The sequence below is a fragment of the Balaenoptera physalus genome, assembly GCF_965194825.1.
Source record: "Balaenoptera physalus genome assembly, chromosome: 4".
Taxonomy (NCBI): domain Eukaryota; kingdom Metazoa; phylum Chordata; class Mammalia; order Artiodactyla; family Balaenopteridae; genus Balaenoptera; species Balaenoptera physalus.
The window spans coordinates 17,927,303-17,948,876 of record NC_138891.1 but is presented as its reverse complement, the minus strand read 5'-3'; the positions used below and the strand labels follow the sequence as shown (position 1 = coordinate 17,948,876).

Sequence of the window (21,574 nt, the reverse complement as noted above, 5' to 3'; positions counted from 1 at the left end):
AGGAAGGGGGAAGGGGGAAAGGCAGGAAGGGAGGGAGGAATGTTCTGAGCCCTCCTGGTGGACAGGCCTCCCCAGGCCACAGGGAGGCATTTGCCCCTGTCCCCAGACTCAGAGAGGCCGTGGTGCAGCAGCAGGGACATTGCCAGCTGCTCTCTAGACCTGCGCCCTCTTCCCAGATGGACGCTCACTCCATTTCCCAGCTCGTGTCTAGCCGGGACCACGAGAGGAGAGGAAGTGGGGTGTCATCTCCAGGCTGGGGTAGGTAAGAGTGCCGGCCTTCTCCTCCATCACCACGGGTGCCCGCCGCTGGCCGCCGTGAACTGTGATGTGAGGAGGAAATAAACTTTTATCTTGTCGGGTAACAGATTTGGAGTCTGTTGTTACAGCAATTAGCTGACACTGGCCAAATTGGAAATTGGCACCAGGGGTGTCCATCTGTCCTCTGAGCGAGGCTCAGAGCAGGAGGTGGGGGAGGCGAGGCTGGGCTAGGGAAGGAGGCAAGAGCGTCATAAGGAAGCCCCCAGCAGGGCGGAGAGGAGGGGAGCGGGGATGCAGGGGCTCGGGGCAGGGCAGTCACCTTGCCCACAAGGAGAAGTGTCTGCGCAGCCTGTGGGAAGCAGGGTGTGGGTTCGCGGTGGAGACCCAGCTTCTCCAAGCAAACCCCCCAGGCTACAGCCCCGAAGGAGGAGGGAAAGAAGAAGGAAGGACGCATTCACTGAGTGCCCACTACACACTCAGCACTGCAACAGGCACCGGACTTGTGTTAGCTCACTTTCTCCCTACGGAAGCCCCTATGAGGGGGCATCATTCATCCCACTTTACAGAGGAGATGACTGTCCAAGGCCACACGTCGAGAGTAGCCAAACGAAGACAGGCACCTGGTCTCTGAGACCACCCAACATGTACAACTGCACCTCCCGGGGGACATGCATCCTGCCTGCTGGCCGCCTGTGCAGGGCACCGACACACAAATAGGAGGCCCCAGACCTCAAGGCACAGGAAAGGGAGAGACACATACAAATGGAAAACTCCAATTTATCACGGCAATGGTAAAACAGAGGGGTGTTTCTGCCTGCCCACCTTCCATTTCTCTGTGTTCAGTTAGGAGCTCACCTCTGCCACCTCTCCTGTTTGGTACCCCAGGTATAGACCCATGTCTGTCCTATTCAAGCAGCCCTCTCTGCTCATAAGCTGGCCCCTAAGCATCCCTTGGTCGTCTGAAGATTAAATCTGCTCCCATCTACCACCTCCACCCCGTTTCCAGCCAGGCTACCTGTTCCCTTCTGCTCCTCGGCCTCTGATCAGCCCCCTGTTCACCCTAAAACACAGTCCTGTGAGAGGAGAGGCCAGATGTGTGGAAGGCTCCCAGGGGACCATATTATTGTCCCCAGGAGTAGGGACACACCAGAGCCAGGTCGAATATCGGAAACCAAAGGAGCCTTACCCCCACCCGGCTGTCTGCCTGTCAGACTCTTAGGGCACCAGGGACTTCCGATCTCATTACCCCAGAGCTGAACACAAGTTTCACACCTGTGGAGTGACGGTCAAAGAAAAGTGAAATCTATGGCCCAGGAATGTGAGATGATCACCTGAGGGAACATCCTGTACCTGGTTACACCTTCCCTTTCCATATCCTTCCTCTCTACATGGTCCTCAGGAGAGTCGGGGGCGCGGACAGCCCCACAAGCTCAGGTGAGCTGGGAATGGGGCAGGGACGGTGCGCTAGGGGAGCCACCTGTTTGAGAAGTAGGTGATTGGACGCTCAGGCCTGGGACCCTGAGAGGTGTCTGTGAACCTGGCTAGACATGGAAGGGAGACTTCCACCTGTCACCCTGCCCTCCCACTCTGGGCTGGGTGGTGGGGTCTTAGACTTGATCCCCTCTATGAGGATCCTCTATGGGGATGACCACTTAGCCACCGGAATCAATTGTACTCATCGTTACGGGAGAGGCGGCTTGACATCTCCAGAGCAAGGGCCAGTTCTGGGACAAAGCATCTCACACACCGCAGCTCTAATTGCTACTCAACAACTTCTTACTGGAGACCCCAGAGGGGAGGGGATTGGACCCCATTACCTCCATTAGATAGGTGACGAGGTGACTTTCCAAGATCACGGCAGCCAGTCTTCTGACCCCAGCACTGCACCTCTGCCATGGAGGCACTCCTTCCGCTTAAGGCCAAGAAGGGGCCCCGTGCGGACCCCTCCACCACGACAGGGAAACAAGTGCCACCCGCACCATGTGAACCCACCACACACATCCGCCTCCAGCTCAGTGTTCCCTCCAGCCGAGCCATGAGCCCCGCTGGCCATGGGCCTGTGGACACAGGTGCTAAGAGCATCAGGGCGTCCGGCCTTTAGGGCATGAAGGAGCTGTGCAAACCCCAGAGTCGCGGGTCTGATGGATATCCCACATTGAGGACAGCAAGTGCAGGAGAGTTCCTGGGGCCGCAGAGGGGTGTGTGGGCAGATGGAGGCCCTCAAACTTTATTTTAAAACTCTATTTTCTGTTTACAAAAACAGGCAGCCAGCCCACAGGCTAGAGTTTGAAGATTTTTTTTTTTTTTAATATTCCATTAAAATATTTATCTTGGTTACTGAGTTTTTGGGTGCCCCCTTAGATTTTGCATGCCTCAGTCCTCTGACCCTAGCCCCAGCCCTGTGTTTCCCTGTCCCCACAAACTTAAATCCTGGCCTAGTGAGAAGAAATCTGGAGACAGGGTGGGAAAGGGAGCAGTGGGCCACAGGCCCTCTCCTTACTCTGCTAGGGCTGTGGGGACTTCACCCTGACCTGAGCAGCTGGGGGTTAGTGACATGGGAGGCCCAGGGTCTGGAATTCCTGGTCATGATGTCCAGCTACCAAACGTCACCCCAGCACACACGCCTGAGTATCAACTTTCCAGAGACTACTGGAGCAGACAAGACAGAACCACACACTAGCAACGTAAGGTCTAGACAAGGTCTTGGTAGGCAGGGTAAAGACTTGGGGATCAGCCTTCCTGGAGGAGATGGCCTGGAGGTCTGTGCTAAATGAAAAGAGACATTCAGAAGAAATGACAATAATAATGGCTAAGCAGGTTATCCCATTTATCTTTCACTACAATCTGAAAAGGTAAGTAGTGCCATCCCCACTTATCAGATGAATAAACTGAGGCATAGAGAGGTTAAGGAGCCCAAGGTCAGAGATGGAGTTCCAATTCAGGCTTATCTGACTCCAACACTCTCCTAAAGTGCTTCAGAAAAAAAAAAAAAAAAATTCTCCCTGTTCAGGAAGCAATTCAGGAAAATCTGGGAGACAGGAGATAAAGCACCAGGTACAGAGGATATGGTGGTTGGCTCCATCACTTACCTCTGGCTGTTACTGAATTTTGCTGCGTCGCAATTCCCAACCTTCCCTGCAAAATACATACTGATAAATAAACAGGGTGGGGCTTCCCTGGTGGCACAGTGGTTGAGAATCTGCCTGCCAATGCAGGGGACACGGGTTCGTGCCCTGGTCTGGGAAGATCCCACATGCCGCAGAGCAACTGGGCCCGTGAGCTGCAATTACTGAGCCTGCGCGTCTGGAGCCTGTGCTCCGCGACAAGAGAGGCCGCGATAGTGAGAGACCCGCGCATCGCGATGAAGAGTGGCCCCCGCTTGCCACAACTAGAGAAAGCCCTCGCACAGAAACGAAGACCCAACACAGCCATAAATAAATAAAAATAAAAATAAAAATTATTTAAAAAAATAATAAAAAAAAACGGTAAAATATTAACAATTCTTGAATCTGGGTGGTCAGCTATGGATGTTTGCTGTGTTATGATTTTTCTTTACTTTTAGAAATATTCATAATAAATTGGGAAAAAGCAAAATATCCCCAGGTCAAAACTGATATATGACCCCATCAAAAAAAGTCCCTGGCATGAAAATAGCTGAATAAAAATAGCTACATCAAGCAGCTGCACCAACCCTCTCACGGTGCTGTGAGACTATAAATTGGTTCAGCATTTTTGGAGGGTAACTTGCAACATCTATCAAACTTTTAAACAAGACGCATTTTTTAAAACTTTTTATTTTTAAAATAATAGCAATCACACAAGAAAGTTGCGTGAATAGAACAAAAAAACCACCATATACTCTTACCCTGAGTCACCAATTTTTCACATTTTGCCACATTTGCTTTTTTATTCTCTCTTCTACAAGTATATTTTAGAGTATAAGAGAATATACATATACATGTATATACATGTATATTCCATATACGTTTGTGTATTATGTATACATTTATTATAGGATATGCACACACTTGTTCGCTTGTTTTCCTCCCCAAGACCTCTGAGAACAGGGTGCATACACTAAGAGAACAAGGATATTGTCTTACTTGACCACAAGTTGTTAAATTTGGAAATTTTAACATTAAATTATTTTCATCTAATGAGACCCTTTCCCTTAATTTGGGGTGTTCGTTGTCAATTGTCCAAATACTGTCCTTTAGAGCAACTTTTTTTCCAGTACAAGATCTAGTAAAGGAACATGTGTTACATTTACTTGTCATGTCTCTTTGGTCTTCATTAATCTGGAGCAATTCATTTTTTAAAAAAAAATGCTCAAAAAAGGTTTGTTAAATTGTTTAAAGAGGCCACTTCCCTGATGCAAAAGTTTTAGAGCCTGGGACTCCTGATCGAGGCAGATCTGAATTCGGTCATTGCGAGGCAGGGCCTGAGATTCTGCATTTTGGGCGAGCTCCCAGGTAAAGCCCAGGCCCTGGCTCACACACCACACCCTGAGTGTGAGACCAGAGAAAACAGCTGTGAGAGCTGGTCCAGACCATTGCAAAAAGCATCTTGCTCTCCTCTAGGTGAACCCATGTTGGCAGTGTCAGCTGCACCCTGGGACTCAGGACGCAACAGTGGTGCTGAGCCCTCCCCCACAGGAACACCTCCTGGGCTTTCCGGAGCCAGGAGGTCCAAGACAGAGGGGCACAGGCCACAGAAACAGGCTTCTCTGCAGGTTCTCCGCCCCAGATGATTCTGGTCGAGGGCAGGGCAAGCTTCGCTGGAAGAGAATCCTATGCTCTGCCTCTTCTACCAGCAAGAACCCTCTATTTCGTGCAAGAGGTACCCCTCCTCCAGGAAGCCATCCTGGCTACCCTGGCCATTCCGTCTCTCCGTCCTCTGACCTCCTACGGCCCCGGCCACCTGGCTGAGCCACTGAGCACTCACTTGACGGTATTGCTATTCCACGTGCTTGCCTTTCCTTTCCCATTGCCATACCTCCGCTTCTGCTACTTCTCCCATGACACGCGCCCCACCACTCTCCGTCTCCACATGTTCAAGGTACAGTTTACCCCTAAGCTTCCCCATAAAACAGGTCCTTTCAATGGTGTCTCCTGGTCTGAACCATCTTCAGGTCTCTCCATCCAGCTCCAGGTGTGTTGGTCTTGTCTTCACAGTTCGATCTGGGTTTCCTATGCTGCTGCTGTTTTGTTTGATATGAGTCCCTGGTTTTACGCCATGGTGGCCCCAGCACCAGCTTCTCCCTGAGTGACCCTGTGCAGTGTGATAGGGACCCAGTCCATCCATCCATGCACCCATCACTTACCAGGTACCTCCTCTGTGTCCGGGTTAGGGGTAGGGTGGGTTCTGACTAGGGTGCCTGCCCTGCCCAGAGCCAGAAGTGATGCAGAGGCAGCTGCATCTTTGCTCGTGGGCACAAGAAGTGCTTGCGAGATGTGACGCAGGGCCCAGCTGAGCCCATCAATTCTTGATGACACCACGGCAGGCCTCCACATGCTTGTTATGTGTCACCTCCCCCATGATTACTCTGATCACTGATCATCATCATGCAAATAACAGCAAACGCGGCTGAAGCACCTACATCATCCCTGGTGTTGAGAAGCCTGTGGAATCCTGCATCTGTCACCTAAAGTTCAGAAATGAGCCAAAGTCATTCTCCACGGCTTGAATGCAGCACCAACTGGTGGGGCTGGGAAACCTCTCAGGAGTCGGAGCAGGAGAAAAGGTGATGAGCCACCTGGGCGCCCTATCAAGTGGGCCCAGCCTGAGACCAGGCATCCCGAGCAGTGCCAGACCAACCTTCATAGGGCAGCCTGTGAAGAGGAATCACCTTTCTCCTTAAGAAGGAAACCCCAAACCAAAAGATACCTGTAATAAGACCATCTGGAGAAGCAGGATGCGTGGGGATCTCTGCCTGATTTCTGCTGCCACCACCATGGAGGCCCAGCTCCTCCCGTAATGCTGGGCAGGGGCAGGGCACAGGCCCTCCCTTCATACCCAGGAGTATGGTGGAGACAGGCTTGGAACTTGGGGATAACACATGGGAAATAAACACAGGGTGACACAACGCTTGATCACCTGAATTATGGCTTCCTGCAGAGGCTCACACATTCCCACAGCAAGAGCCCACTTTCCAAGGTTCTGGCTCCGATCTGGGGATGCACTTCTTACCTGATAGCTGACAACCATCCTTGTTGAGGAGATCATGGCCCATCCCTACCCCACCTCCAGGAATGAGACCCAGCAGGTACCAACCTATGGTCTTCTCAGCACAACACAGCAACCCCAACAGACAGGCAGGAGTGGGGGTGAGGTTTCCCTGTTACCTCCCAACAACCATACAAGTGGAAATGGACCCAGAACAGACAACCCAATCACAAAAAAAAAAAAAAAAAATGGACAAAAGATCTGAACATCCATTTCATCAAAGACTATGTATGAATGGCTAAGAAGCACATGATAAGCACTACATTGTTAAAGAATGCAAATGAAAACCATGGGATGCCCTTATATACACCCCAGAATGGATAAAACTAAAAAGATTGATGATAACAATTGCTGGTGAGGATGTGGAGCCACAGGGACTCTCATATACAGCTGACGGGAATGCACAATGTTTGGTAAACAAATTGGCAGTCTCTTATAAAGACAAATTCACACTAACCGTATTATCCAGCAACGCCACTCTTAGGTATTTACCCAATACCTAAGAAAAACCTATTTTTCGTTCTGTGTCTTCACGAAGAAACATAACTCAAATGTTCACAGTAGCTTTATTCATGAAAGCCAAAAACTAGAAACTAGAAGGAAATGGCCATCAACTGTTGAATGGATAAACCAAGTATGTATATCTATGCAATGGAACACTACTTAGCAATAAAAAGGAAGGAACCACAATCGTGGGACGACATGGATGAATCTGAAGTGCATTGTGCTGAGTGAAAGAAGCCAAACAGAAAGACTACATGCTCTGTGATTCCATTTGTAGGAACTTCTAGAAAAGGCAAAACTGCAGAGGCAGAAATCAGATCAGTGGTTGCCAAACGTCAAGGGGAGAGGGATAGAGGCAGGGGATGGCAGCAAAGGGACATGGGAGTGATGAAAACGTTCTATATCATGTTTGTACGGGGGCTACACACCCACATTCATTGGTCAAGTCTCATGGAATTGTACACTTAAACTTGGTGAACGTTACTGTATGGAAATTATACCTCAAGAAAGCTTATTTATTTAAAAAGTGGACCCAGACTCAAGAAACTACTTCCAAATCTGGGGAACTCAGGACTGACATTCACTAAGTATGGGCTGGCACAGCCATGCTTGTTAAAATACTGAAATCCTTCCGCACTTACTGGTAAATCACCGCTGCCCAAGGCTTCTGGTTACCCTTGTGCCCCAGGCCGTCAATGGACACCCCTCCCCGGACCACCCCAGGACCTGACAACTGAAGCTTAATACCAGCCTGCAGGGGACATCCTGGACCAGCTAAGGTGGACATCCTTTCAAGCAGCCGGTGCCACTCTTGGCAAAACTTATACAGAAGAACAGAAGATGCCAAGCTGTGCTCTGACTCAGCAGAGGGCTGGCTAATTTGCTGCCGGACTTATTTCATTTAGATCATGCTTTCTGCACAGGGGTGCGAAGTGATTCTTGGGGGAAGGTGGGGAGTGAAAAATCTTAGATATTACAATGCTTTGTGGCCCCAAAGGGCCTCAGTCCATAAAGAGATGTACAGTATATCTAGGTATTAACACTTCATAGGGTATGGTAGGGGGTGGTCAGGAAAAACGTCTACAAAGGCTCCTGGGAGGTAGGGGGGTGGGGTGGGGGGCAATGAGAATAAGGTTGAGAAGCACTGGTTTAGATGCAGAACACAGAGAGCCGTGACACCACAGAGCCAGCCCCCAGTGCACGTGTGCAACTCCCACCTGATGGTTTTCCCTATGCTATGGGTCCCCATTCTTACCACAGTGAGGTGGCGACATGAGCCGGAGGATGTGTGAAGGAGGGAGTGGCCACATGAGCCCCTGTGATCCTTCTTTACAGGACGCCCCGTCATGGCAAAGCCAGTCACTCACTCTCCATCCTATGAAAGCTTTAAACCAACTCAACTCAGCAAACTGTCACTAGAACCCCGGCGGCCAGCACCCACTGAAGCCCAGGCCATCAGGACGGCTACAATCAGGACCCCACATGGAGGTCTACAGGGAGCCAAGTACAGATCCACGGATTTCCACCCCTCTCCTCTGGACGTCTTTGTTTCCGGAGCTCCTGATGGTAGAACCGCACGCAGTACGTTGGTGGTTTTCCGCCGGTGTGAAATAATGAGAACAACCTCCAAGTAAGAAGAAATTAAGCGCTGTCGCTGAGTCCCCCGCTTTGTCAAGCTCAGCCGAGTCCCAGCCTCCCTGCGCAAGGCTTGCTTTGTGCACGTATACGTTATGACAATACTATAATTGTTCTTTCAGTCCCTTCCGGATATTTAATAACAACGTGAAGCGGGAGTCGCAAAGGTCAGCCCTACTGTAGAACGAGCTTTGTTCTTATTGTCCTTTTCTGAATAGCGTCTTCCCTTTGCCAGCTGTTGCATGTCAGTGAGCCCTGGTGGTGGAGGCCTGGTGCTGCTACAAAAGTAGCACCACCTACTCTGGGCGGAATATTCTAATTTCCGAACCAGTCTCTGTGCCACTGTCTATCCACACCATCTGCATAAATACACACACAAGCGCACACACTCACAGACACACGCACACCCCGGGCTTCCCCTCAGCTACAAGCCCAAGAATGGAAAGAATACCAACCATCAAGAGCAGAGAAACCAGGTGATGTACATATCTGGCATATTCATTTGGGCAATTACTCTCTCTGGTTAGGTGAGAAGTGAAATCTCCTAGGATCTCAGAAGAAGAGTCGCATACCTATGTTTAAAAAAAAAAAAAAAAAAAAAAAAAAAACCTTTCTTTAAGTTTATTCCTGAAGTTCACAATAATTGGCAAATGGAAGTCACTCTTATCAGGATGCAGCATGTGAGTGGAGCAAGCACTAGGAAACAGCAGAGCCCTGACCTCCCATCCTACCTTGGCACGTCAGGGTACCTGCCCCACCTTGCCATTTCACCTCTCTAAGCCTCAGCTGCCAGATCTATAAAATGGACCAAATCCACTGCCCATCTGAAGACAGGACTCACCTCCAATGCTGAGATCTGTGATTCTCTTCCTGAAGATATTATTATCAGAGGGCAGTTTGCAGGCACCAATAGACTATTGGGAGCATTTCAAAAACAAGGGTCTTCTTAGAAGTCTGCATGCTCAGATAGGGTAAGGAGGAACCGCATTGTAATTCAGAACCTGTGTGATGTTCTCAGTGAGTGTGCCTTGTGTCTGGGCAGGGCTCGGTTTGGTAACTCAGGTACCATAAAAGAGGGCGATGTAGCCCCAGCAGTCTGTGTCAGAGAGCAGCTTTGTACCGAATCCTGAGGGTATGATAGTTGCTAAGGAACCATTGAGATGCAAATGAATTGGCAAATACTTAGCAGCAAGATATCAGACAAGGGTGGGGAGGGGATGCTTTGAACAAGTTAGGTGAGTGAAAGGAAAATAACTTTATTCTGATTGGAAAAAGAAAACCACGGGTTTTCATGCAGAGCAGCAGCATTGTGTTACTGTGTTAAAAAAAAAAAAAAAACTGTTCTTTTCCTGCTTGGCTGGGAGCAGAGGAAAGTTGGAGCCAAGAGCAGGGAACTTAAAAGGGCAAATGGAGTCTTCCTCTGATGAACTCTAGCAGAGTTTAGATGCCTCTCTCTCAAAAGAGAAAGAGACATCTAAGGTGTGAAGAAAAAAGTCTGCAAAGGACATTGAAGACCTGCCATCTTTATACAAGTCTCAAAACCTAGACAAAAAGTACACAGAAAACTGACTAAATATTCTGCTGACACAAAATGTAAATTCCTGGTGATACTAAGCCATGATTGAGAATGGGGGACAATAAGAGGAAATGAGCCATCTCATTGTGCCTATGAGTTTGCATTTCTTTCATTCTTGCTCTCCTCTGAGCATCCAGTTTAAATGCAATGGTTAGGTTAAGATGTTGTGGTATCTGTGTTGGAACCCAGAGGGTTACAGTGAGAAGCATAGCCCTTCACTCATTGTTTTTTCATCTTGTCCCAAATAGGAACCCTCCCTTTTTCAGAGTCTAGTTGAGATACCCTAGTCTTAAAATCATTTTGCCTTCAGCCAAACACCCTTGCTGTCTCCCTGTTCATCACTTTGAGTTTGATCATGATGCTCAGGAATACAGAAAATATCCTTCTCAAGAAAGAAGCTGTTTGCCCAGCCATCTCTAGGTCTCCCTTCCTGGGTTTTCACTTTTCTATCACCTTCACTTTCCCCTGCTTTTCCCACATCTTCATCCAGGACCATCACAGCTGCAGCCTCCTCCTTCTACCCCCAGAGTCCATGTTCTTTCCTTTCCTGCACACTAGCTCTCTGTAATGTTCCAGTGATGCAGGAAGGTTGAATGGGTGTGGAAGACTGTTGCCCTGTCCAGCACCCACTCCTGCTTCTTCCGGTAACAGCATCCTGACATTTCTGTGGGGAGACAGCCGTCCCCCATCTCAGTCCTGGTGGTTCAGGTGGGTCTGGGCTAACTCTCACCCCCCCAGCTCTGGGGATGGGTAGTCATGTGCCCCAAGCCTGGCCGATGAGTGCATTTCAACATGCTGGTGACAGAGCCTGGCTCATGGAGAGGCTTAGAACCCAAGGGAACCAAGGAGACAAAACTTCCAGGGCTCTTGCTGGAGCCACTGGGAGTGAGAATTCATCTCTCTGCTGAAATTTCAAGAGGATGTGAGTTTGAGCTGTCAGTGGCCACATGACCAATCTGGTAGGAGAGCCTGCTGGAGGATGAAGTCAGTGTAAATGACTGGGATGATTATTCTCCATTGCCCCTCCAGACCCATTTCTTTGCCCTCTTCTGAGCCTCAGGAGACTGACTGCCATGGACCAGGTTTCCACGTCCACCGCCTTCTTGTTGGGTTCACCCAACAGGAGGTACTGGCAGGTGATGAAATAGTGGAGGAGAAAGAGTTCAGAGAATATATGATGCCCCTCCCCCCATCCCCATGCATGGTTTGGGCAGCAGCTGCATTCCTCTATCAACGTCTACAGCTCCCATTAGGGAGCCCTCTCCAAGTACAGCTCTTGCCAGGTCCTGGTGGCACCAGTCCCTCCCCTTCCCCCTTCTGGCCTTGGGGAGCTATGGCTTCCCACTATTGCCAGACCCTGGGTGCATCCCACACTTTTTGGTTCCCTTAACCCTGTTCATACCTCTGGGAAGAGTCTCTTCACTAAACTCTCCTCAATTAACCCTTTGAGAATGCCATGTGTTTTCTGCCAGGACCTGGGTTGACACAGACACAAAGCTAAGGAATGAAGAAAGGGAGACTGAGTCTTAAGACAGCCTTGGTGCCCCAAATATTATCACAACCTAAGTCACAAACTGTCCAGGAATAACAAGGGCCAGTAATCACTCCTTACCCTTTGCTTTTCTCCAGCTTGAGTTGTACATCTGTCCCTACAACCAAAGATATGGCTAATAAAATAGGTAAAGCCCTTCATGGAGAGCTCCGGAAGTCCACCTTCATAAGACAGAGAATAGGAATGACTATCAGTCTTGGTTTCTCATCCCTACCCACTCCCATCTCTGTCTGACAAATTTCTACCCACCCTCCAAGGAGCTTTCCCCATGTCTCTATCTCTGTTTCTCTCTCTTGCACACACACTCTTGCTTCAAATCCTTCCCATTGGAAGTATGACCCCCTCCTTTGGTTTCTCCTAGCAGCTGATGTGTAACTGTTATACCACAGCTAGCATATGCCATCATACATCCTGTTACAGCTTGTAGTTTGCATGGCTCTGTCTCCCCCACCAGTCTGTTAATCGGTGAGCTCCTGGAAGGAAAGGCTGTGTCTTCTTGACCTTCATGTTTTCAGCTTCAAGTACAAAGTTTCTCATGTAGATGCTCAATAAATGTGCTCTGTATGAGTATTCATGAACCTGATGGCTCCCAGGCCAAGATGTCAGTTCTGCCCCTCTGCTCCCACTCCCCATTTGCCTCTTGTAGAATTTGGGCTCTCACCTCTGGGAGTGGCTCAGCCCTCCTTGGATACCCCGGGATGGCACTGTGTCATCCCTCAAGGCAGCCTATCCCAGCTTGGTTCAGTTTGTCTGGAAAGAATTTAATAATCATGCCGAAATCCATCTCCCATGCTGAGTAAAGCTAAGCCTGCTTGGCAAAATGACCCTTCATGTATTCACAGAGAGAGGTCTTCCCTTCCCCACCTTCTCCCCTCATTTTCGGTTGCCCAAGACTGCACCCATCACCCTCAATCACATCACCCTGTTTACTCCGTTTATAGTACTTTCCTAAAATTATGTTCTACATTATTTGTCTTCTTAATGACTGTCTGTCCTGCCACTAAGATGCTCCCAAAGGCTGGGCTCCCTTTCCATCACTCCCTGTTTTGCACATACTACCTGGCACATAGTAGGAGGTTGACAAATATTTCTTAGATGTTGAATGAATGAGATACCATTTCTCTTCCCTCTCCCCAGCCTCTCCTTAAGTCCTCTCTAATCTTCTCTAAACCATTTTACTTCTACTACTTCTCCTAGGATATTTTGGTTATCAATTGCTACATAACAGACCAATCCAAAACCTAGTGGTTTTAAACTATGACAAGATTTATTTTGTTCATAAATCTATAATTTGGACAGGGCTCAGTGAGGAAATCCTGTCTCTTCCCACTGAGAGTCAGCAGAAATGGCTGGAAAGATGGAGGCTGCAACCATCTGAAGACTCACTCACTCAGATGTCTGGCATTTGATGCTGGCAGTGGGCTGGGATTTAAGCTAGGGCTGTGGCTAGAACATCTCCACGTGGTCTCTCCAAGTTGCTTGGGCTTCCTCACAATATGGTGGCAGGGTCACAAGGTCTCACATCCCTCGTGAGAGACAGTCAGGCAGAAGCTGTAGTATCTTCTCTGATCTCTCCTCCAAAGTTAGGCAAGATCACTTCTGCCATGTTCTATTCATCAGAGTGAGCAGAAGCCCAACCTATACTTAAATGGAGAAGAGCTAGGTTTCATATTTTGATGAAAAGAAAATCAAAAAATTTGCAGACATGTTTTAAACTACCACATAAGACATGATTTCAGGTTTTTGTGTGTTCTACTGACCTTTTCTTTCTTTGCATTCATTAATACAACATACACATTGCTGCTACCTGTATGTCACATGCTGGGGATTCCATGACAATGAAGACAGAGCCCCACCCTTCAGGGGCTCACAGAGCTGCGGAGTCTCCAGTGAAATAAACACGCAATTGCAGACCAGTGTGGACTGTGCTCCCGCAGAGGGAGGCAGAAGCAGCTGTGGTGGGGACCAGCAGGCCACTTAGTCCAGCCTGGGGCTACGAGGAAGGCTTCCAAGAGGAGGCAACCACTATAGCAAATTCTAAAGACTAAGTTAGAGCTAGCCAAGGAAAGATCAGTGACAAACGCAACGCAGGCAGAGCAAGCAGGTGCAGACCCGGAGGCACATGGCAGCAGAACACTCAGTTGGGCCCCAGGACAGACGGGGAAAAAGGAAAGGGGATGCCCGGGGTGTGTGTACCTGTGCAGCGTGTGTGCACCTGTGCCCGTGTGGAGCAGGGGAAGACGGAGCAGCAGGAGGTGCTGCTGGCAGGACCAGAGTCGGAGAAAGGGGGACCCAGATTGCGAAGGGTCTCGCATCAGTCCTCAAGGTGCTGGAAGAGATTCACACACGCCCCAGCCAGGGTAAACCTAAGTAGCACAGTGTGGTCTGACACCCAAAGTATGGTCTGACCAGTGCCCAACACAGGCCCCTGGGCACCCACCCACAGCTCCGTGGATGGTCTGATACTAAGACCCTCTTCCTTGCCCTGAAGCTTACAGCCTGCGCTCCACCCCATCCCCAATGCATCCAGACCACTTGGCTGCATTGCCACAGGGACTGAGAGCATCCCTCTTTGGGCTCCCCTCCCAGCCCTCCCGAGCGAGGTTCCTCCCTTCTTTCTCCTCCTTCCAAGCTCACCACACAGCTCAAGCCTCAGTATCAATGAGAAAGCCAAGGGCAGAGGTCCCACCTTGATGTACTGAAAAAACAGCAAGAGGAAAACAACAGAACAATGAACTGCAGGGCCCAGCTGCCTCTCACAGATAAGGCGTTTTCTCTGCCACCCTGTCGATGAAGCTGCCTGCTCTTATTCCCGGTCCTCCTGTTCAGCACCGTCCACAGGCACGGCCCCAGGGGGACTGGGCACTGTCCAGTGAGACTAGGATGCGGAGGGGTTTCTCTCCCCCCTCCTCCTACATGCCCTTCCACACTCAAACCTGATGCTAAATCCCCGTGTCCTCCCCTGATGTTGTGGGTCTGCACCTGTCCTGACGGACAGGAGCTGCCAGAGCTCTGGGAGTAACACGGCCCCAGGCAGGGCAGGGTGCACACGGCAGAAGTCAGGGCGGTCCCCAGAGGAGAACGTGGACAACTGGCCCTCCCTCTGGAAGGCGGGCCTGTGGCGGGAGCTCTAGGAGGCCCACAGAAACCTGCTCCCCACACACCCCCACCATCACGAGCCTGGCCCAGATGCCAAGCCGCCACCGTCTAAGCAGCACATCAAAGACAAGAGCCAGACGGACACGCAGCAAAAAGAAAACCACTAATGACCACAGTGGGGGTCTGACTGGTGGGACAACATGGGAAAGGCCATGTGCAAACAGGAAAATGCAAACGGAGAAGGAAGAAGCTCTTCCTCCAGCTGGGGGCACAGGTGGGGCAGTTCCAGCGAGCAGGAGGACAGCCTGGCCACAGGGACTTGGGCACAGAGGCCAGGATATTGTCTGGTACCTTTGACAGCACCTGGCAGAACAGTGAATAAACAGCTGGTGCTTAATAAGTGCTCCCTGCTTTCATTCATGAGTAAGCAATGTTCAATAGAAAAGGCACTGAACTGGGAGGCAGAGGCTGAGGAGCTGTCCAACTTCAATTTGTCAAGACTTCGGTTTGAATCTTAGCTCTTGTGCCAGTAATGCCTCAGCTTCCTCACTTGTAAAATGGGAGAACAAACAGATGCTTGGATATTAAGGGTATGGGATCGGCACATGGTAAATGGGCAATAGAAGCTTAGTCTAGTCCTGGCTGTAGTGCTGCTAGGCTGTAAGATTTCTGGAAAGTCTCTTCCCTTCCCTAAAACTTGTCTCCAGTCTTGCTCCCAACATGTCGGGGCCCTGGGAACAAGCCTGACCCCCTGTTGGCCCCCAGGAGTTGAAGCGGCCCCAGGATCAGTCCCAAGGACTTCAGAAGCTAGTGCTAGGCTGCAGCCTGGGGCCCCTGTTCCCTCACTTGCCCCTCCCCTCCTGGCCACCTGCCTCTGCCCATTTCTCTGCTCATTATCACCTCCACTGGGGGGATGGAGAAGCAGAACAAGGAGGTTAAATTCAAATCAGTCATTTTGTCACTTGCTGCCAGGAAACGGGAGGGACGAGAGGAGAGACTCCGGGCCTCAGGTGCAACTTGTGGGCAGAAATGAGTCCTGGTAATTCTCAGGAAATGTCCTATATGTTTCCACGTTGGCCCAAATCTGCTCCAGAGAATTCTGGGAACCTTCCATGAGGGGACAGAGCAGCCTCCTTCAGAAGCTGCTAATGGTTTGTCTGCGGGCACTGGGGTTTCCCTGCCCTGGAGGAACACCTCTGCTGGGGGCAGAGTGGGAGACGGCCTTTTTCATCACCTTTCCAGCCTCTCTAGCAGATGAGCATCCTGAAGCCCCCATTATGGGGGTCGTTATGATGTAGTGAAGGGCCCCAGATTTTTGGCTCCCACGCTTCCCTGGGAATGAGGCAGCAGGTGGGTAAGATATTCTTCCTAGGCTGTGGAAGTGAAACCTTCTCTTTCACAAAGTTAGTGGCAAACGTAAAAGCCAGTTGCACCGAGAAACACCTGGTGGATGATTCTACATGGGACCAGTGGAGACTGTGGACCCAGTGCTGGACCAGGTCAGCAGGCCTGGACCAGGCCAACAAGAGGTCCCGGGAGCAAGGTCTCCTCATGGAGGGCACCAGCCTAAGACCCTTCTTAATGTCGGCCCAGCTCACCCTCACTCATCTCTGAGGTGCTGCGGCAGAACCCCTGTCAGCCTAAGAGGATCCACACCTCACCCACAACTAGTCAGGGGGTCCCCATGTCCCAGACTGCATTTTACCCACAGCTGTCACCCCCAAACCTCCTACTTCTACTACTGCTTCTACCCTGGGGTTTGCGCCCACCCCAAGTCCCTGCTACCCTCTCCATCATAACGGCCCCTCCGTTAGCCTTTCAACAATGAGGAAACTGGGGCACAGGGAGGGAGAGAGCGAACTGTACATCCGGTTGCTTCCTGTGTCTTAGGTCAGATGGAAAGCAGTGTTCCATTAGTAAAGAAGAATCAAGCCCACCACCCTCCAGGCCTCCCTGCACAGTGTGTTCCCATCTCTCTAACCCCCCCAGAGGAGTGATCAACAAAAGCCAGTGAGGTGACTCAGACCTCAGGCTTGAGGGCCTTTGATGGAGCAGGTGGCCCTGACCTGGCCACTCAATGCCCCCCTTCTGAGCACAAACACACACCTGGGGACCCTGACTATTGCTGTAATTGAAATGCAATCCACGGAAGGGGCTGAGAAATTTCTCATGCAAAACTGTGCTTTTAAATATGGAATCTCTCCCAGGGTGTTACTTTATTATTATAGTAATTTCCTCAGAAGGGCAGGCATCCAATGCTGTTTCTCCACCACCTTTGGAGACATGGAAATCTGATGGAAATATTCAGGTTGCTTAAGTGGCTAATGCAGAAGAGGGAGGCATAAAGGGAGCTCTTCCAAGGAATGTGGACTCCTAGAATCCAGGTACAGGGATGTGCTCCAGACTATTGGTGGTGGTGGGGGGGGGGAACAGGTAAGGATCCAGTGTGCTCCCTCCACTGCCCCCAGGATGCACTGGGTGCCCAGGCCCATCTCCTTTAGGGACCTTTGTCCGCAATCATTTCTTCCTTGGGAGAGCGGCCAGGGCAAGAAGAGGAACAAAGATGCTCCCAGTCTTTCTACTAGATTCCTTATCAGAAGCTTCACCACGGTACAGGTCCCTAGCCCTGTGTCTGCCTGTGTACAAGATGGGAATAGGGTGGGAGGTGGGAAAGAAGGGGTAGGAAACTGGTGCTTCAGCTGAAGTGTTGGGATTATATGAAACTTTCACTCATCTCTTCTCCCGTGACCATGGAAACATGGAGTCCCCAGTAATCAACGGAGTACCCAACGGCCAGTGGCTCAATCAGCGTTAGAATTCCTCCCGCCCATGGATTCAGGTGGATCTGAACCTTTCTTCATGCAAAGCCTACAAAAGTGATGTAGTGAGGTGGAGTGGTTAAGAACACAAACCCCAGAACCTGACCACCTAGGTTCCAGTGCAAGCCTCTCAGTAGCTATGTGGCCTTATCAAATTACTCAACCACCCTGTACCTCAGTCTTCTCATCTGAAAAATGGGAGAGGAGGGTTAATAATAATACCTACCTGATAGGGTTGTCTAAAGATTAAGTGAATTAATTTATGTAAAGCACCTAGAACAACACCTAGCGATAAGTGTTAGCTATTATCAGCAGTTCCCAAATATACCGGTGCCAGACTGCCTGCATCTGAATCACTGGGGCCCTTTATTAAAAATGAAGATCCCAGGCCATTCAGTAAGTGCAAAGTGGAGCAAGACCTGCCCAGGATTTGTGACCGCAGCCTATTTTAGAACCATTCCCCTGGGCAGAAATTCCAGGAAGCACCTGCAACAGGATTTTCTGGGAGGCCAGAATGCAGACTTTCAGGATCTATCCAGACCTGCTGAACTTTTGTGGGAAGAGTCCAGGAGTCTATAGCAAATTGCCCAGGTGCCATGAGGCTGCCTAAAGCCTAAAAATCCCTACCTGAGATGACTGGCTTCCAAAACTGCCTCCACCCTTTGCCCACGCTGGAAACCCTACGCTCCTGAACCTTAGGGTTTCTAAGAACTCCTGAGGATTAGCTAAGATGATTGTTTTAGTTTAATAATATGAATGCATCTTTGACTTTAATAGCATCTTTATTTTTAAACCAGTACAGGGATATCCTCATAACGTACGTTACCTGTCCAACTTCTAAGGCTGGAATGGGTGAGCATCTCCAGCTACTGGCAGCTCTGCTTTGCCAACCCAGAAGGTTCTGGCCAGGGCTGGGTCCTAACTCTGTAGCTGTCTACACTGCCAAAACTTTTCTCAAGCAATGGCCCAGGGTTGCGTTACCTTTCCTCGCCAGCATTCCACTCACTGGCTTCGGGGTCCCTCCACAAACACTGAGTAATGGTAACTGTTTCATAACGCACAGAAAATATAATCAACTAATGGATAGAAGTCTCACAAATTTACTTTTCTCTCCCAGACATTTTTTTCAATCTTTGGCGCCTGCTACCGCTTGCCAGCTCATGCACGCTCATGGATACCCAAAACAGAGGCACATGTAGCAAATGAATATTAACAGAAAATGCAGAAACTGCCAATTACCACCTGGCCTGGTGGCCTGTTGTAGGCACACAGGCTGAGGTTGGGGTTTTTCGCCACAAACTGTGAACGGTGAGATTCAGTGCCCTTGCATGTCAAGGTGGGGTACCCCAAGAAGGGGTGCAGTAACTCAAGGGTGTATGTATTCATACATCAGCAATTCCTTCGAGAACTCACTATTTGTTAAGCCCTACCACCAAATCAAACGTGTGCACGTACAAGGGTGGCAAGCCCAGGATTTCACTCTGGGCCACATCAAAGAGCGGTTCTCCGGGGAGTGCTCTGGTCAGCGAGCGTGAACACGGAGGCCACCTGCAAGTCTATGGTCATTCGTGGACGCCCGCGGGTACTCGGGCTGGGAGGATGCTATGAGCTGTCAGTGATTCCAGGGCACTGCCTCCCAGAAGGGCCAACACGCTTAGCCGAGGAATACACCACTCGGAGGGAGAAGTGTCTGCAGCCAGCCCAACACCTCAGAAGCACCTCAAGAGAAGTCCAGGTCTCCAGACCCCGACGCAAAGGGTATGGGCCAAAGGGCAGCTCAGAGAATGCAGCCCGCAGACACCAGCAGCCCGTTCTCAACAAGCTCTCAGGCCCAGGGTGAAAAGACATGGACTTGAAGAGGCAGTTGTTTTTCCGGAGACAGAGAAAAGAGTCCTGGTTCTGTGTATAGAAGCCCAGAGTATGTCAGCATCCCTGTCTCCCAGCCTGCCTGCTCCCCTCTGAAAATAGCCTTTAAAAGCCCATGCCTCTGCCCTGCATGCCATCTCTCTCCCCACACAGCAGAGCGGGCTGTAAGTGGGGAGGGAAGGGAGGAGGGAAGGGGCCGTCTCCTTCAGTGTGGGCCTCTCACTCTCCAGGTCAGCCAGCCCCTTCCCTCCTTCCACCCAGGCAGAGGATCTCCTAGGGCTCCACCTGCTCCTGGCTAAGTGTCCCCACCACCTGGCCCACGGCTGCCGTTATCCCTTTGTCCCTGCCCTGGCCTGGGCTGAGGACCTGACTGCTCTTGGAGCTGCTTGCCCTGGGTGACAAGGGCCCACTGAAATTCCAACAGAGACCCACGAGAGAAAGAAGACAGACAAGACACAAAAGTGGCCAAACCAGCAAGGGGAGGCGCCGCCTGGCCACGGCAGTGGGAGAGGGATCTGCTCTCTGTGTAGGCAGCTCATTGATCCACTTTTCTGATAATTATTCCTCACTCATCGCAAACCGAATGACGCTGGCCCCAGCCCAGCCAACCCGGCGGGAAGGCAGCTCCGCGTGTGAGGAGGAGAAAATGAGCCTGCCTGTGCTCATCGGGGAGAGGAAGGAGTGAATGGTGTGGACTATCCCTGTGCACTGAGCAGGGACGCCAGGGCTGCTTTAATATTCTGCTGAACGTGGCATTTCTTTTAACCCTTACTGGAGAGACAGACGTTCAGCCCAGAAAGCCGGGCTCTTCTGACCAGGCTAATGGTAAAGTTTCCGAGCTGCGAGGAGGGAAAGGCTCCAGACGGCCTGGGTGACAGGACCGGTACGCGCGGCTGGGCGCCGGCACCACGGCACCCTCCTTGGGGCCTCTCCAGCCCAGCAGATAGGGAGGGCTAGCCAAGAGGGGGTCTAGGGCAGAAACCGCGCGCCGCCAGACGCCCAGTGAGTTCCCACACATTTGCTCTCCAATTTCGCTCGAATGCATGTGCCCTCCTTCAACGATGGAGACCCAACGCCGAGACCAGGCTCCCCAAGTAGGCACCTATCTGCTCTCCGAGACCGAGCCGCTGACCCTCCAAGGAGCGCGAAGATCGGCGGGCAGCACGCGCCGCCCCAGCATTAGAAAGTCCAGTGTGGCCTCGCCCATTGCAAATGCCCGCTCTCCCAGGTCTTCCCGACTGGTTTGGAGGTGTGCCTCGCCTGGCTTGTCCTAATTCAACCGCTCCCGCGCTTGCCTCTCAATAAGCCAAATCCGAGCATCCCTTCTGCGGGGTGTTGACCGCGCTCCCTGCACGTTCCCAAAAGCAACCCCCTCGGCACAAAGACCCAGCAGCCAGAAAGGGCAGCGGCAGGCGGAGGGCAGACAAAAAGCCACCTTCAGAAAAGCAAAAGCGAGCTTTCTAGGCATTAATCGCCGCACCCCCGCGCCGCCACCAGAACGAACGCGGGATATGGTGGTCTTCGCTACCGGGTCGGGTAATCTTAGCCCCGCCTCGGGGCCACAAGGCCCCAACTTCGCTTCGAGAAGGGCAGCACTTTCCGGAGGGGTCGGGTCGCTGAACCACGGGATTTGGGGCCGGGCGGAGGGTTCCGCTGGGCAACCAGTAGCAGTTGGACGAGGACCTGGGCGGCCCAGCGGAGCGAGCTCCCAGCTCGGAAGGCGGCGCGGGCGCCGGGGTCTGCGTGCGGAGTCCCTCGGTGGAGTTTCACCCACGCCGGACACCGGGGCTGCGGGGCTGAGGAGCGTATCTCCCCCCAGAATTGCTTCCATCCCGGCACTAAACTCCGCTCTAGGCCGGCTGCGTTTCGGGAGGGGGCTGCGGCCGCCGCTCGGCTTCGAGGAATGGGGCGGGGGAAGGGGGCGGGAGGCGGGAGAGGGGCAGGGATTTCCCACAGGGATTCGCGGGCGCCGCCGAGCGCGGGTCTCCCTGCTGCGCCAGGCGCTGTGCCCGCGGAGCGCGCTTTCCGGGCCACGGCGGC

General features: G+C 51.3%; 1 protein-coding gene across 2 annotated transcripts in view; it reads right to left on the bottom strand.

Annotated features, from left to right (window-relative positions):
* The window catches only part of EPHB1 (EPH receptor B1), a 430,653-nt gene that overhangs the window by 395,680 nt on the left and 13,399 nt on the right, over positions 1 to 21,574 (bottom strand). The gene's annotated exons all lie outside the window — the stretch shown is intronic.